The 13,161-nt window shown below is 51.6% G+C and overlaps 1 protein-coding gene across 10 annotated transcripts in view; it reads right to left on the bottom strand.

The window, feature by feature from the left end:
• The window catches only part of DISP3 (dispatched RND transporter family member 3), a 136,343-nt gene that overhangs the window by 23,721 nt on the left and 99,461 nt on the right, over positions 1–13,161 (bottom strand). The window contains exon 2 of one of the 10 annotated variants that reach the window (XM_072026909.1): positions 6,177–6,553. The exons of the other annotated variants lie outside the window; for them this stretch is intronic. The gene's annotated coding sequence lies outside the window, so the exon portion shown is untranslated. The remainder of the gene's footprint in view (positions 1–6,176; positions 6,554–13,161) is intronic. 10 annotated transcript variants of the gene reach the window in all.

The raw sequence follows: 13,161 nt of genomic DNA, 5'->3' as shown, positions 1-13,161 counted from the left end.
AAGCCTGCAGCCCCCTCTCCCTAATGAACACGTTCAATTCATGGCTTGACCCTGATAGCTGCAAGCAATCTACACACAGGCCAGAAGCAATTTAAGAGCTTCACTCCTAACCAGTGTTTCTATTTTAACAGGACTTCTATCTGCAGGAAGATGAATTGCCAACGCCCCTTAACTCTAGGTCCCCAGAAGACCTGGGGGCTGCCAGAATTTGGGCCAAGAGGCCAAGCAAGGGGACAGAAAAGCTCCCTGGCAGAAGAGGGATGTGACAAGGGTCACAGCAATCCCTCTGGCTCTGGTCAGCCCGGGTGAAACCTGTGGCTTTGTACACTGACCGCAGCAGCTCCCGCGGGATTTACTCTGGCCTGGAGAGTATCCGTGCTGGCAGGCTGCACAGAACGCTCCTCCCAGCGCTGTGGGAAAACCTTTGAGCTCTGGTCTCTGCGTTCCTGCCCACGCCGAGGAAAGCACAGATGCTCATCAGTGGCTTTAATCTGCAGTTGGGATTGTCTCAGGACATCACGCCCTTCCTGGCAGCAGGACAGCAGGGACTCTCCCTGTCCCCTCGCTGTGGGCCAGGCTCCTGCTGCTGCCTCACTCACCTCGGCCAGGCTGCAGGGAGCTGTGCGGGCGGGCACGTGTAAACCTTGGCCGAATCCTCCTCCTGCTCTGCAGCCTCGCAGTGTGAAAACAGATGGGCACCACTGATGGCAGATGGCCACAGTCCTTCTTCTGCCAGATCTCCACATCCTCAGGAGGTGAAGAATTAGGGTGAGGAGAGGGCAGCTCACAAAACTCTGCTGTGCTGTTTACCCCTTCACACAGAGGGCTGTCACACAGCAAGAACAAAGCAGAAGGGCATCTTTTTGGGTCTCTACAACGGTTAGAAGGAAGCTGGCTGGCTTTAGGCTCCATTAAGATTTCTTTAGTATTCAGGATGCACAATCTTGAACAGCCAGGAAGCATCCCAAGGTTTCCCTGAACAGCCATGCATCACTGCATGAGCCAAGAGCCCACGAACAATGCTGCCCAGGACGGCTCCTGGTGTGCACGTGCATTGACTTCATGGGCACGTGCACCAGGGCGCACCGCTGTTGTTACAGAGAGCCTCTCTTGCATCATGACAGAGAGGAGGCTTTCCCAAGTCCCTGTGCCTGCATGTAAATCCCCTCCCAGCTGTTCCTGACTGCAGTCCTGCCTTCTCTTCCAAACTCCGAGCACTCCTGCTCTTCCTGCAGAGCTGCCACAACCCCCCCAAGCACTGACAAAGCAGCGGAGGGCAGCAATGTCACCCACCGGCCGAGGCCCCAGCCTGGTGCCAGCCCCAGCTCGGGGGCCATCCTGCACCGCTGGGCTTTGCAGCCAGGCCCTCAGCACACACAAAAAGACAGCCAAGCTCCAGCTCCTGACTCCAGCAGTGCAGATGGGTCACCTCGCCTGTCCCACTGGGCTGGGTGCTGTGCTCCTGTGGTAATGCCCGCTCCACCAAGCTGCTCTTTCCCCATGGGCCTGGGCTCCCCTTCAAGAGAAGGGAGTCACTCTGATCAAGCAAATGTAGTCACTTTTTAGAAAGAAAGAGAGGTAAAGGGCCAGAATCATTTCCCATTTATTGAGCTACTGAGGAGAAGGAGGAAGAAGATTGTAATCCTGAAACAGAAGAGCCTGCACGTGACAAGAAAGGGAAGCAAGAGAGACTGAGATAGTAATAAGTTGGTAGAAAAAAGCATCATGCCATCATCTTTTTTAACCAAAATCTAAATCCGCAATTCAAGGAAGAGGATCAGACCTCAGGCATTTCTCTCTGGCTCTTCCCTCCACTCTCACGGCGGTCACAAAATCTGCCTTATAACAGCAGGGCCCCACAATACGTGAAGGCCAAGGCATGCCATCCTCTAGCTCACGACCGTGCACAAACTCTGATGTAAACCCCAGCACAGCAAATGCTGGAAAAGCCCCGGGATCACTTGGTCTCACATCAGGCCCAAGTCAGGGCTCTGGACGGATCCAGACGTGGTGCAGGCCGGAGGACGAGGGCAGGGAGGCAGGGAGGGAGGCCCCTGGGCCCCGCTGGGCTGTGAGGGTGGCAGCCTCCCCCTGCGTGTGGGGGAAGCAGGTGTGTGCCTCCTGCCCTACTTCCACGGCAGCTCTGAACTCCTTTCTGAAGGGTTTACCACATGATTTGGCTGCAAAGCCAGACGCAGCTCACTTCGCATTGCCCCTGGGACTCGGCCGGCCTTACCGCCTTCGTCAGATCCTGCCTGGGTCAGGATGAAAGCTGATCCAACCCAAAACCACAGCAAGCTGAATTGGCGGGGGAGATAAACCCTGAAATTGGCCAGGATGGGAGTGAAATGCATTTTCTCTGCTTGAATTTTACTTGGAGGCTGGCCTGGTTTCCCTCTGCCACCTCCCATACTACCCAGGATCTCCCAGCACCGAAACATGGCCCGTTTACTTTTCCACTTCCAGGATTTGCAGAGTGGACCCAATCCCGCTGCTCTAACCAAAGCTGTGTCTCACTCCTGAGCAAGCTGAGCCTGCTCCAGGTCAGAAGATGAGAAGAGCACTCCTACAAATCCTGGATCCATTTCTTTGCAGAAGAGGCACCCATTCAGCCCGTTGGGATAGGCGTTCAGGTTTGTTGGGCTCCCATCCTAAGCAAAGAGGCTCACACCTGGTCAGCAACAGCCACGGCTCTGTAGGGTGGCAGATCCTCCTGTGAAGAGGGTTGCTGACTTGTATTTAAGGTGCTGCTACAAGCATAGCTCCTGTGAAGTCAGAGGAAGTTAAATGAAACTGGGCAGAGTAGTTAATACATAAGTACATTAACTGGAAACCACCACCCGCTCCGTGGCAGGTTCTGCCTCACAATTACCCTCTGCTTCCCGAGCTGCACCACACAAAGTGAGAGCTGGCAGGACCCTACAGCGCTGCCTTATGGACAGCTCTGGTCCACGCAAGAAGCAACAGCCCCAGCTGTGGTCACCATGGGGTGCCCCATGGCAGGGACCCTGTCCTGGTGTCCTGCTGCCTTCAGGATTTTCCACAAGGAGCATAAAATCAGTGAGTAATTGTGCAGTCCCAGTGAAAAATGGAGCCTGAACCAGCTTCTCAAGCACGGAGAGCTCAGGGGCTGCAGGGGAAGCCCGGCAGCAGCTGTTGAACAACTGCTGAGTTAACCCGCAAAGGTCTCAAGGAGACCTTTCAGAGCTGAAGTGCAGCCATAGCCCCAGGCTCCCCGATCAGCCGGCTGCTCCCTCTCTGCCCCTCCAGCCTCTCGCAAGCTGCTGAGAATCTGCCTCCCTCCTCCATCAAGATTCCTCTCTTCCCCTCGCCTCGCGGGCCTGCCCACACAGCCTGCAGCCGCTGCTGCCTCCTGCACGGCCGAGCTGTGTGGGCAGGCTGCGCATGTGGGACACGCTCACGGAGTGAAATGGGGTGAGGCAACAGGCAGGTCTCCCCAGGACACCCAACTTGGGGTAGATGTGGGCCTTTTCCCTTCCCTGCTCTGCCAGAGTGTGGGTGAAGTTGACCAGCAGGGTCTGTAGAGCTGCCTACACGGAGCGTGCTGCAAAGGGGACACATCTCAAGGAACCACAGAGCTTGTGTCCCTCTGGCTGTGCTGGGCCTGCACAGCTCGGGTTCAGCTCACCCACCTCGGAGCCTGGCATCTTTGTCCATGCTGCCTCGCTCATTCAGCCAGCCGAGAACCCCTTGGGGATGGGGAGGGGAAGAGAAGAGGGAGAGGCAGGCGAGCTGCTGGCTCAGCAGCACCGCTGAGCTCGGGGAGACCTTGTAGGAAACTAATGGAGATGGAGAGGGAGGGTAAGAGGGGGATTCAGGAGGGATAGGGAAGGAGGAGTCTGTAGTACAGTACACAAAAATCCCTCCTCCTTTCCCATTTAGCCTTCTGGGCAGTTTTAACATCCTCCCAGGACGCCTACAAAGCCTGGTCTGAAGATGTGAGTTCTGAAAAGCCACCATGGTGGAGAGACACGCGGCCATGAAGACACTCACACCATCCATTGGCACAAACACGCAGCTTTATGGAGGGGCTAATAATGCCAGCACCCAGCTGATGACTTGTTTTGCCTCCTCAAGGCCACAGCAGCACTGGGGAGATGTGACTGGGGGTAGGAATAATTATAACTCCTTTGAGCCTAGCACACAGCAAAAGTGAAGGGTCAGAGCCAAACCTGGGAGACCTTATGATCAACAAGAGTTTTGCTCCTGACTTCGGAAAGTGGGATCCAGCTCAGACCCCACAAGCCCTGAGGATTTTTTTATTGTCACTCACTTGCACCCTGACCAGGCAAAACAGCCGTGCAGCTCCCAACAAACAGCTCTTTTTTTGCTGAATTCCAGGATAGGAAATAGTCATTGACAAGCTGGGGAGAGGCAGTGACAGATGAGGAAGCTAATTACACCCGACCTGACTAATTAATGCCAACTTTCAGATTAAAAAAAAAAATCCTCACTAGTGTTCCATTTCAATTACTCAGTTGTTCCTTCTTACAGGAAAAAAAAGGAAGCCTTGTGCATCAGCAAGCTAGAGAGAAAAAAGGAAAGAAAGCACAAGGCTAGACAGGGAGGAAAGACAATTTCTGTAATATGGGAGATTCCTATCGACATAATAATTAAACTTCACATTTGTTTCTCCCATGGGCAAAGCTTTCAGAGCAGAGCTAGCAGTTTTGTGATCCTCTTTGTGTTCCTAAAAACTCTTGGAGTTTCTACCAAAGGCAGCTTTTGGCCCCTGTATGAGCTGTATAAAGCTCCTCTATGAGGGAGAGAAATGGGCTTTGTGCTTGCAAAATTATCCTGAGAGCATCCAGCTCCTGTAAAAAGCCCCATCTCTGTAATGATGGTAGTGGGGATGGACAAAGTGCTCCCAGGCCCTGTCACGCTATGCTGCACATAGCCCTGGCCATGTAACGTGGCTGGAGGGCATCGTTAATGTTACCCACTCTACAGCAGTGCTCCACAGCAACACCGAGGCTCAGGACCCTGAGTTTTCCTCTCCTCTGCACTTGAATCACCAGGACTAGTCCAGAAGTACTGTTTTCAGAAAGAACAAAGAAGGGCTGTGTAGGTCCCTGCTTTCTCTTTATCAACACAGCTGTAAGTGAGCGCACAGTTACCATGTGTTGCCCTCTGCCACCGCAGACCAGTCTCGCTGCCTTGCAGGAGGGGGAAAAACGAAGCGGTAGGAGGTATTAGGTACGACTCTGGGCCCCTAATTGGAGGTCTGACTTTCAAAGGTGTTGCACTCCTGGAAAAGCTGAGCAGGCTGAGGACACCTCAGTCTTGGCACCTGACCCTGAATCTCCTGAAACCCTTCTGAAAACACTGATTTAATTCAGCCACTGCCCTTTGCCTGAGGACACGGCTCAGAACCCATTTCAGCGGGATGCAAGCCCAGAGATGCACATGCTGTGTAAAGGTACTGGTTTAAACTCTTGGCTGGGCTGGCTCCCCTGTTATTAACCAAACAAATCTTTTCCAGCTGTACAGCACAATGCAGCAACTAGGCTTTAATCTAGTTTCTTTGTGGGCCCTTGGCATTCCCCTTCCCACTTGCTCCTTTGGAAAGACACACCAAACCACTGCCAGGCCCCAGGCACTTCGCAGATCAGAGTGACATAAGACTCTCCAGCAGCATAGTGCTGTTGGAATCGCATTCCAACAATGTAAATGTGCTTGCTGAGGGAACAAAAGAAAGGTTGAACTTTATTGTTTTTAAAGATACATGTATATTAAAGCTCTATCCTCTGCAATTTCACATTCCCATAGGAGCCAGGACAATAGACAGGGCTGTACGGAGGCTGGAGGACTGGCTGAGCTCCCCAGCTTTATGCAAGACACCAAGTACATTCATGCACACTCACTCCCGAGGTGTTCTCTTTCAGGCTGCCGATTGTCCTGCCCCTCTTTCCCCTTGCAGGCGCTTTCAGGCTGGCTAAGAGGAGAGCAGCTGGAAGAGGAAGGAGCCGGTCAGATCTGTTGACCCGCTTGCAGAGGCACAAAGGCTGGCTAGAGCACTCTCAGCCCCTGACACTGAGGATCTCCTGCCTGCACCTGCCTTCTATTCCAGGTGCCTGACAAGCACTGATTAGGTCTACTCATAATTACATGCCAAAAACAGCGTGGAAAGATTAGCTGCAAAGTCAAGCACTCACCAGTCAGGAAATGCCAAATTCAGGGCTGACACAGCATCCTTAATTTGCCCTCCTTCTGTAAATGCTTTGCAGTGCAGTTTTTCTTCCAAGCCCAGTATCCAAAGACAAGGACTCTGACCTCTGCCAGTGCATGCGATGGATGATGCTTCCTCAACCCAGCAGCTATTTGCTACCTTGTTCTCTCCTCATTGTTCAGCGTGTGGTCTCATGCCTCATTTCCTGCACGTTGCTCAAGCCTGGCGCTCAGAGGCAGAATTATTAATTTCCTCATGAGCTTTTCAACGCCGCCTGTCACGACAGCGTCTGAGGGCTGAACACACAGGGCTGAGCTGAATCTTCTCCAAGCATCTCTGAGGAGGGGGTGGTGCAGTACCCATCTGACAGATGCAGGTGTTCAGGAGATCAAAAGGAAAAAAAACCAGACACTTATTTTGGTGCCTCGTTTGAGACAAGCAAGATACCTAATTTCTTAGAGTGCACAAAACGGCACAGATGGGGGCTGTGTGCGACAAGCTGCAAACTCCACTTTGTTCTGCAAGCATCATTTGAGCTGTAGCATCAGGCAGATCCAGTGCTGTGCAGAAAAACCTCTGTGCTGGAAAAAGACAGCCAACCTCTGCAAAGAGAGCCAATTTCACGCAAACTCTGAACCACCAGCGTGCCTGCCAGTACCTGGGATAGCTCTGAAAGGCCTACGGGTGACAGAGATAGCAAGGACCATCAGCTCCCTCAGGTCTCTTTATCTCCAACCCAGCCACGTGGGCAAGGAACAGGCTGGAGAAAGGGACTGCAAGATCAACATCTGGGGAAAAAGCAGAGAGGTTTAAAAGCTGTTTGCTATGTGAGAAGCCACTACCTGCACGCAGAACAGCATAAGTGGAGAGAAGAGCTAGGTAACACTGGGCTGGAATCCACACTGGGGTGCACAGCAAAAGCGAAGGCTTTGTTGCTTTCAGCAATCAGTAACTCCACTGTGCTTCGTCGGGAGTAAGATGCTGCAAATGAGAACTAGCTCTGCCACCTGAGTATCCTACTTTAACACTGCATTTTTCCTGAATGGTTTAATGAGGAAACCTGGCAGTCCCACTGCCTTGGAGCTAGAGGACTCCTTACGGCACTGGTTTGGGAAATCAAGGCAGCCTCACCAGGGTTCCAGCAGGTACCATCTGGGAGGCCTGCCCTAGATGCTGCTTCCTAAATGACTCCAGGAAGAAGCAGTATGCAGAACAGTTTTCAAAGAACTCCAAAAAGACATAAAAAATACCCCCAAATACTTCAAAGTGCTGGCACAGTGGCCCTTTTTAAAGAAAAAGATCCCCAGGGTTTATCTGCATCAAACCACATGTATTGGGGTCCTGCCATCCCAGGGCTGCTGCAGAGGTAAAGCTAGACAAGAACGTGGCTATCATGCATGTCAATGCTGAAGAAAATTCATTTCCTGATAAAATAATTTGCTCCTGATTATTGTAACTAATGACTGAGGGTGTTGGAAGACAGCTTCTTGCTTACAGTCTCATGAAACACGCCTTGCAGCCCGGTGCCACGCTTCCCACTCGAGTTACTTGCCGGTGCTAATGAAAAGGCCCCGCTGGCACTCAGGCATGTGGCACTTACAGGTTTCTGCACACTGGCACCAAGCAAGCCGAGGCTCTGATATGATTCAGAAAGGACTTCCCCACCCACTACAGATCTTACTTAGATTTTGCCTGAGCCCCGGCTGCTTGCTGCTGCTAAGTGAAGGGCTGGCTTCTGGATGCGCTGCGTGCCTCCGGGCGCCCTGATGCAGGCTTCAGAAGCACCCTGGGTGCCAGCTGCCAGGGGCCCAGGCTAACAAGCTTGTTAAAGGTGGGGGGGTTTCCATGCTCTGCTGTCTGCCACTGAGCACCTGTGTTCATAACAAAGCCTTCGCAGATCATTAAATACAGACGGCTGCCACAAACCAGGGCTTGTATCAGTATCCTAAAGAGCATCGCTCGCTCCAGGAAGGAATCTCACACCACAGAGAAGATTCACGAGCTTCCAAGCCCCTGGAATAATCTGCCACCCCCAAAGCTTGTGTGCTGCTCTTTTGTAGATAATCTCCAGCTTCCCACACCACTGTCCTGCAGTCAGCCCCTGCCGTTCAGTTATTATCCCACCCCGCGCTCAGGCTCCCCGCTTTACATCCCTGTGGGCACTGACACCACTCTGTGCTCAGCTGCGTGCTCCCAGCTCTGCCCCTGCTCCCCACAGCTGCTCCTTGCAGCAGGAAGCCTGAAGACAAGGGCTGGCTGTGCGCTCTGCTCCATCTGCAGCTCCGCAGCAATAGCACGCCTGTGTGTGCTGTGCTGCTGGGGCGAAGCAAAGCGCTCCTAAAGGCCCCTCGCCAGTGTCCCCACAAGCTGCTAGTTCATTCCTGAGAAGGAGGACGATTTCTTTCTCCCCATTCATGGTTGTGTGAACAGCACGATGAAAAGTAGCCTTGGGAACACCAAGCTACACTGCCAGCCCTCCTTGCCAACCATGCAGTAATTTCATTTTCGCTTCTTGCCCCTCCAACATAAAAAATACAATTAAGGTTAAAAGAACGTCTTGTGAGGAGCACTCCCCTCTACCTGAAGTGCCTTCAGCCAGCTCTGCTCACCGTGCTCTGGCCTTTAGGGAAAAGGAGGTGCAGGCAAAAAGCCCCATCTGCACATGTCCCAGCCATATGGGTCAGGGTGCCTCATGCCAGATGCTTCCTTGCCTCACTCTGATGGATCTAAAGGTCTTGCCTTTTTGCTGCTATAATTTACTGACATCAGCAAATGCCAAATTCACAACAGGAAGGCTGTAAGGACTGCCATCTGTGGTGGGAACATGGCAACACGGCATTTCAGTCAGACTTAGCTCTTCAGCAGGGCTTTCCACAGAGCGGCAGGAAAGATGGATGAGCCTTGCTGTAGTCTCCTCCATAAAAGAAGAGGGAGCAGAAGACATGCTTAGGCCATTCATGTACCTTTCATGTTCCATTTGTGTACCAGTTACTGCTGGATGAGGAGGGACTCACAAAGTCACTGGTAGGTGCTTGGAAGTTGGATCTCAACAGGTATACACCTTTCCTACTTTCCCCACTTCCATTTCCCTGAAATGTACGCAGCCAACCGCTCTCCTCCCCTTGAAACCTGGTGCTTCCGCAATGAGATTAATTAGCACGGCTTCTTCATCTTCCCAGGATTCTGGAAGCAGAAATGTAAAACCCAAAGACTGTAAAAATCGCAGGTGCCACAGCTGATGGCTCTAGAGCAGGACCTGGGTGAGCTCAAGGCTTCTCAGGGCAGGGGGAAATCTTCCTGCAGGGAAGAGGAGGATGCAGAGAGGAGACGAGATGCCTCCGTGCCCGAGCAGCACGTCAGCAGGTCCCCCGCCACTACAAGGACTTAAAGAGTGCTGCCAGCTGCACCGACCATGCAGAAACTCACATTAAATGTTAGCACAGCTCAGTGAGCACAGTCCTGCAGACCGTTAGCAGAGGAGGGGGCAGGCTCTCGGAATAAGCAAACAGGCTTTAATGACACATTAATCTCAGGGAGAATCCAGGATGCTTCCTAACGCAGACAGCAGCCACAACAAAGAGCTGGTTCCTGTTAGTCCCTGAGCAATGGAGGGAAATGCTGCTGCCAGCAGCTGCCAGCGAAGCTGTGTGTCCAGGATACAGATGTAGGCCACCAGGACAGAGCTGGCAGCAGCAGTGTCCCTTCTCTCTCCCCGCTTCTCCTCCCTCCCAGCACAGACCCCGAGGAGCGTGATTAAGCCTAGCACAGGCATTCAGAAAGGGGCAGACACCACCCCCGTCCCTTTGTGCCATCAGAAATTCAGAGAATATCAGCCGTGCAGGCTGCAGGAGCTCAGGAAACTTGTGAAGGGCACTCATCCAGCCCAAAGGCTACCAAGGGATTGCCATCTGGCAAACGATCAGAGCGTTTCAGGCAATGGTTCCCAGTTCCTTACTGCCTCCCTCACTTCTCAGCCAGATGTTCACAAGCTGAGATGTTACTTGTGCTAATTGCAGGAGCAAGTCCTGCAGTTAAAACACCGAGACACAGGAAGGGTTTGTGTCTCAGCAATTGATTTTTCTAGCTTTCCTGGGGCAAATCACATCACCTGCTTCACAATGGCTCTCGCATCCCGCACCCTGAGACACCCCATTTCCATCCTTTCACAATATGCTTGTCCTGAAGCCTCCTGGGATCCTCCTCCACAAACAACCACACTCTGTTCCTGCCCAGTCCCTCCCAGAGGGACTCAGCTCCGCTGCCCCGTGCTGAAGTGGAACTGCCTCTGGCCCAGCTGGCTGAGGACGGAGCAAACTTTCTGCAGTCGTCTCCCAGATGAGTCAGAGGCGTGGAAACGCAAACACAGCGGGGTGTGCAGCGTAGCTGACTTGATGGGAATGTAGGCAGGTGGTGCATATGCAGGATGATTTGGCCTCATGTGTGCTAGGATTCGGATCCAGAAGGGATGATCTCCCCCACAACACATCACTGTATGCTACCGGAGAAACACAAGGAATAGCGAGAGGTCTGTAAAGGAAATGTCATCACAGTCTTAACTTAATCTGTCTCTGCTACTTACAGTATAGCTCCCTCTTACAGGAATGTAAATAGGGTCAAAACTTTCCCACTTACACAGAAACCCAAGCTATGAACTCTGCAGTCTCTGCAGGGCGACTCTCACCAAGGAATTGGTTCCATGCAGCAGATTTACAGGAATGAAGCTCCTTATTTTCAGTTTGAGCAGTGCCACAGGGCCATTTACTTGCTGATGAATCTTGTTGCTAGTTGTCACAGGACAGTGTTTTATAACTCCCTGTGATGCTGCGATGTTTCTACCATGCTCTGTGCACAAGAATATTGACATCAGTGACAGAGAAAAGAAAGGAACCAAAGAACCACAAGTGAGTTGCCCAGTTGCAACCTGTCCCAAAGAGCCCCACAGGAACCACCAGAGCTAAGATATAAGGGTTAGGATGGGGAGAAGGAGTGGCCTGGGAAATAAAAACTCAATTTTGATGCGGAAAAAAATGGCTCTAAGCACATACATCAGTTTCCAAGGCACGCCTGCAGACTTGACACTCGGTGGAGTGCAAGGCACTGACAAATGCTCAGTGGGTCCTGAAAAACCACAGTTTGCAGTGCCTGGGCCTTGAGCTTGGAAACTGCAACTGTTGGCAGGCTGCACTGGGAAGAGCAGCGTTCTGCATGGTTCGAGAACTAGCCCAGGCTTTCCAGCAACACAGATTTAGCTTTCAAAACAAGCTGTTGTCTACGTTGTCCCGACTCACAACCCTCGGTTTAAATGGAGCCCACTGTTTTATTGAGTCACTTTCACGCTCTTGTGGGCCTGACCACCTTTCCATTTCAGCTCAGCCATAAAAATTGGCTTGGAGATGAAACTTGGCACGAGCTGTTAGTTGGAAAGCAAGTGGGAGGGTGTGCAGGGCTGGGAGGAGAGGCAGCAGAGGAAATGTGAGGACAGAGTGTGTGTCCAGGTTTGATTTACAGGCAGGAGGCAGGGCTGCTCTGGGCTTTTCTCAGACACAGTTAAAAAGCCCCTTTGGGCTCTAATTCAAATCTGAGTTTGCAGCCCCATCTTCTTCGGGAATTCATTTGCCTTGTTAAAAAGAGGAACAAAAAGACAAATGATTCGATTCAGGGAATCAAGCGTGCTGCATGTTCAGCAGTACCCCAAGCAGTAGAGAGGATTAGGATTTCTATATATTTTTTTTAAATTGTCTCCACAGACCTTAGTACTGCACTCAAAAGCAATTCATTCCCAGCTCCTGGGTATACAACAGAGCCAAGAAACAAGTCAACATATAGCACATCCCCCTAGGAGCAAAGAGCACTTTGCATTTGCGCATCATGCCGGCTTCCATCAGAGCCTGCATAAAGCCTCAGCAAACACCTATCAGATCCAATTCTCTCGTTCCCCTAGGGAAATGGGTCGGATTATATGCAAGTTTACAAATGAATTAAGCAAGGTTCCACAATCTAGCTCCAGCTCTGCTGGAATTCAGCCATAAGTTTTGCTGACTTTAACAGAAGCTAAATACAGACCAGGCAAGTTACAACCAACATGAAATAGCTCCTGGGTTTAGCTGCTGCTGGGGGAACAGCAATGGTGCCTACAACTCCAGCAAACACCGACACAAATCGGGCACCTAGACACTGAGACATCCAAAACCCAGTCATGTTTATTGCCACGACCTTCCAGATCTGCTCAAAGTCACAAGATCTGTGGCAGAGCAAAAATAGGACCCAATTCTTCCCAATCTCCTGCTAAAATTACCAGATTCCCCAGCTCCTCCCGTGCTCAGTAGGGAGGACTTCAGCAGAGTCCAACACTGACACATGAACCTTCTTCTTCACTGTTACTCTGCAAACACAGATCTTTCAAGAATATGGGGAAGCAGGGGGAAACAGGGCTGCTAGAATTTATTTTTGTAGACAGACTGAAAGAAACAACGCATTGGGCCAAGTAATCCTGGAACTGAAGGTACAATTTAATGCAGGGAATTATTACTATTTTTAAAATCAGATGAAAAACATGTGGATGAATAATCAGAACCTCTGACTTGCTAGCCCAACATCAGCCAGCCAAGTGAGCTCAGAGTAAAATTCAAGATCTCCCAGCACGCTGTTTACTCTGTGCTCAAGTCAAAGAAATTCCTGCTGTGCAAAGTGAAACATGTGGCAGCAGCTGACAGGATGCCCTGGAACCTACCGCAGCTCATCCATGCAGTCATCTGGGCAGGTGGATCCTGGGCTGGTGCCCCCAGTAACAAGTGCAAAGTGACTTCACTGCCGTGACTGCGTTCACTCAGGGAGTGAGCTCACAGCACCGAGCCAGGCCCAGCAGCAACGACATCCTCACCCTGAGGTCCAGGCAGAAAATAAACGACTCTCACCTCTGACTCTCCCACATAAAGCAGCAGACAGACAGGAGCAGCAGCAGTTGAAAATCC

The sequence above is a fragment of the Anas platyrhynchos genome, chromosome 22 (assembly GCF_047663525.1).
Source record: "Anas platyrhynchos isolate ZD024472 breed Pekin duck chromosome 22, IASCAAS_PekinDuck_T2T, whole genome shotgun sequence".
NCBI lineage: Eukaryota > Metazoa > Chordata > Aves > Anseriformes > Anatidae > Anas > Anas platyrhynchos.
The sequence above is the reverse complement of the archived record's forward strand: the minus strand, read 5'-3'. Positions and strand labels throughout refer to the sequence as shown.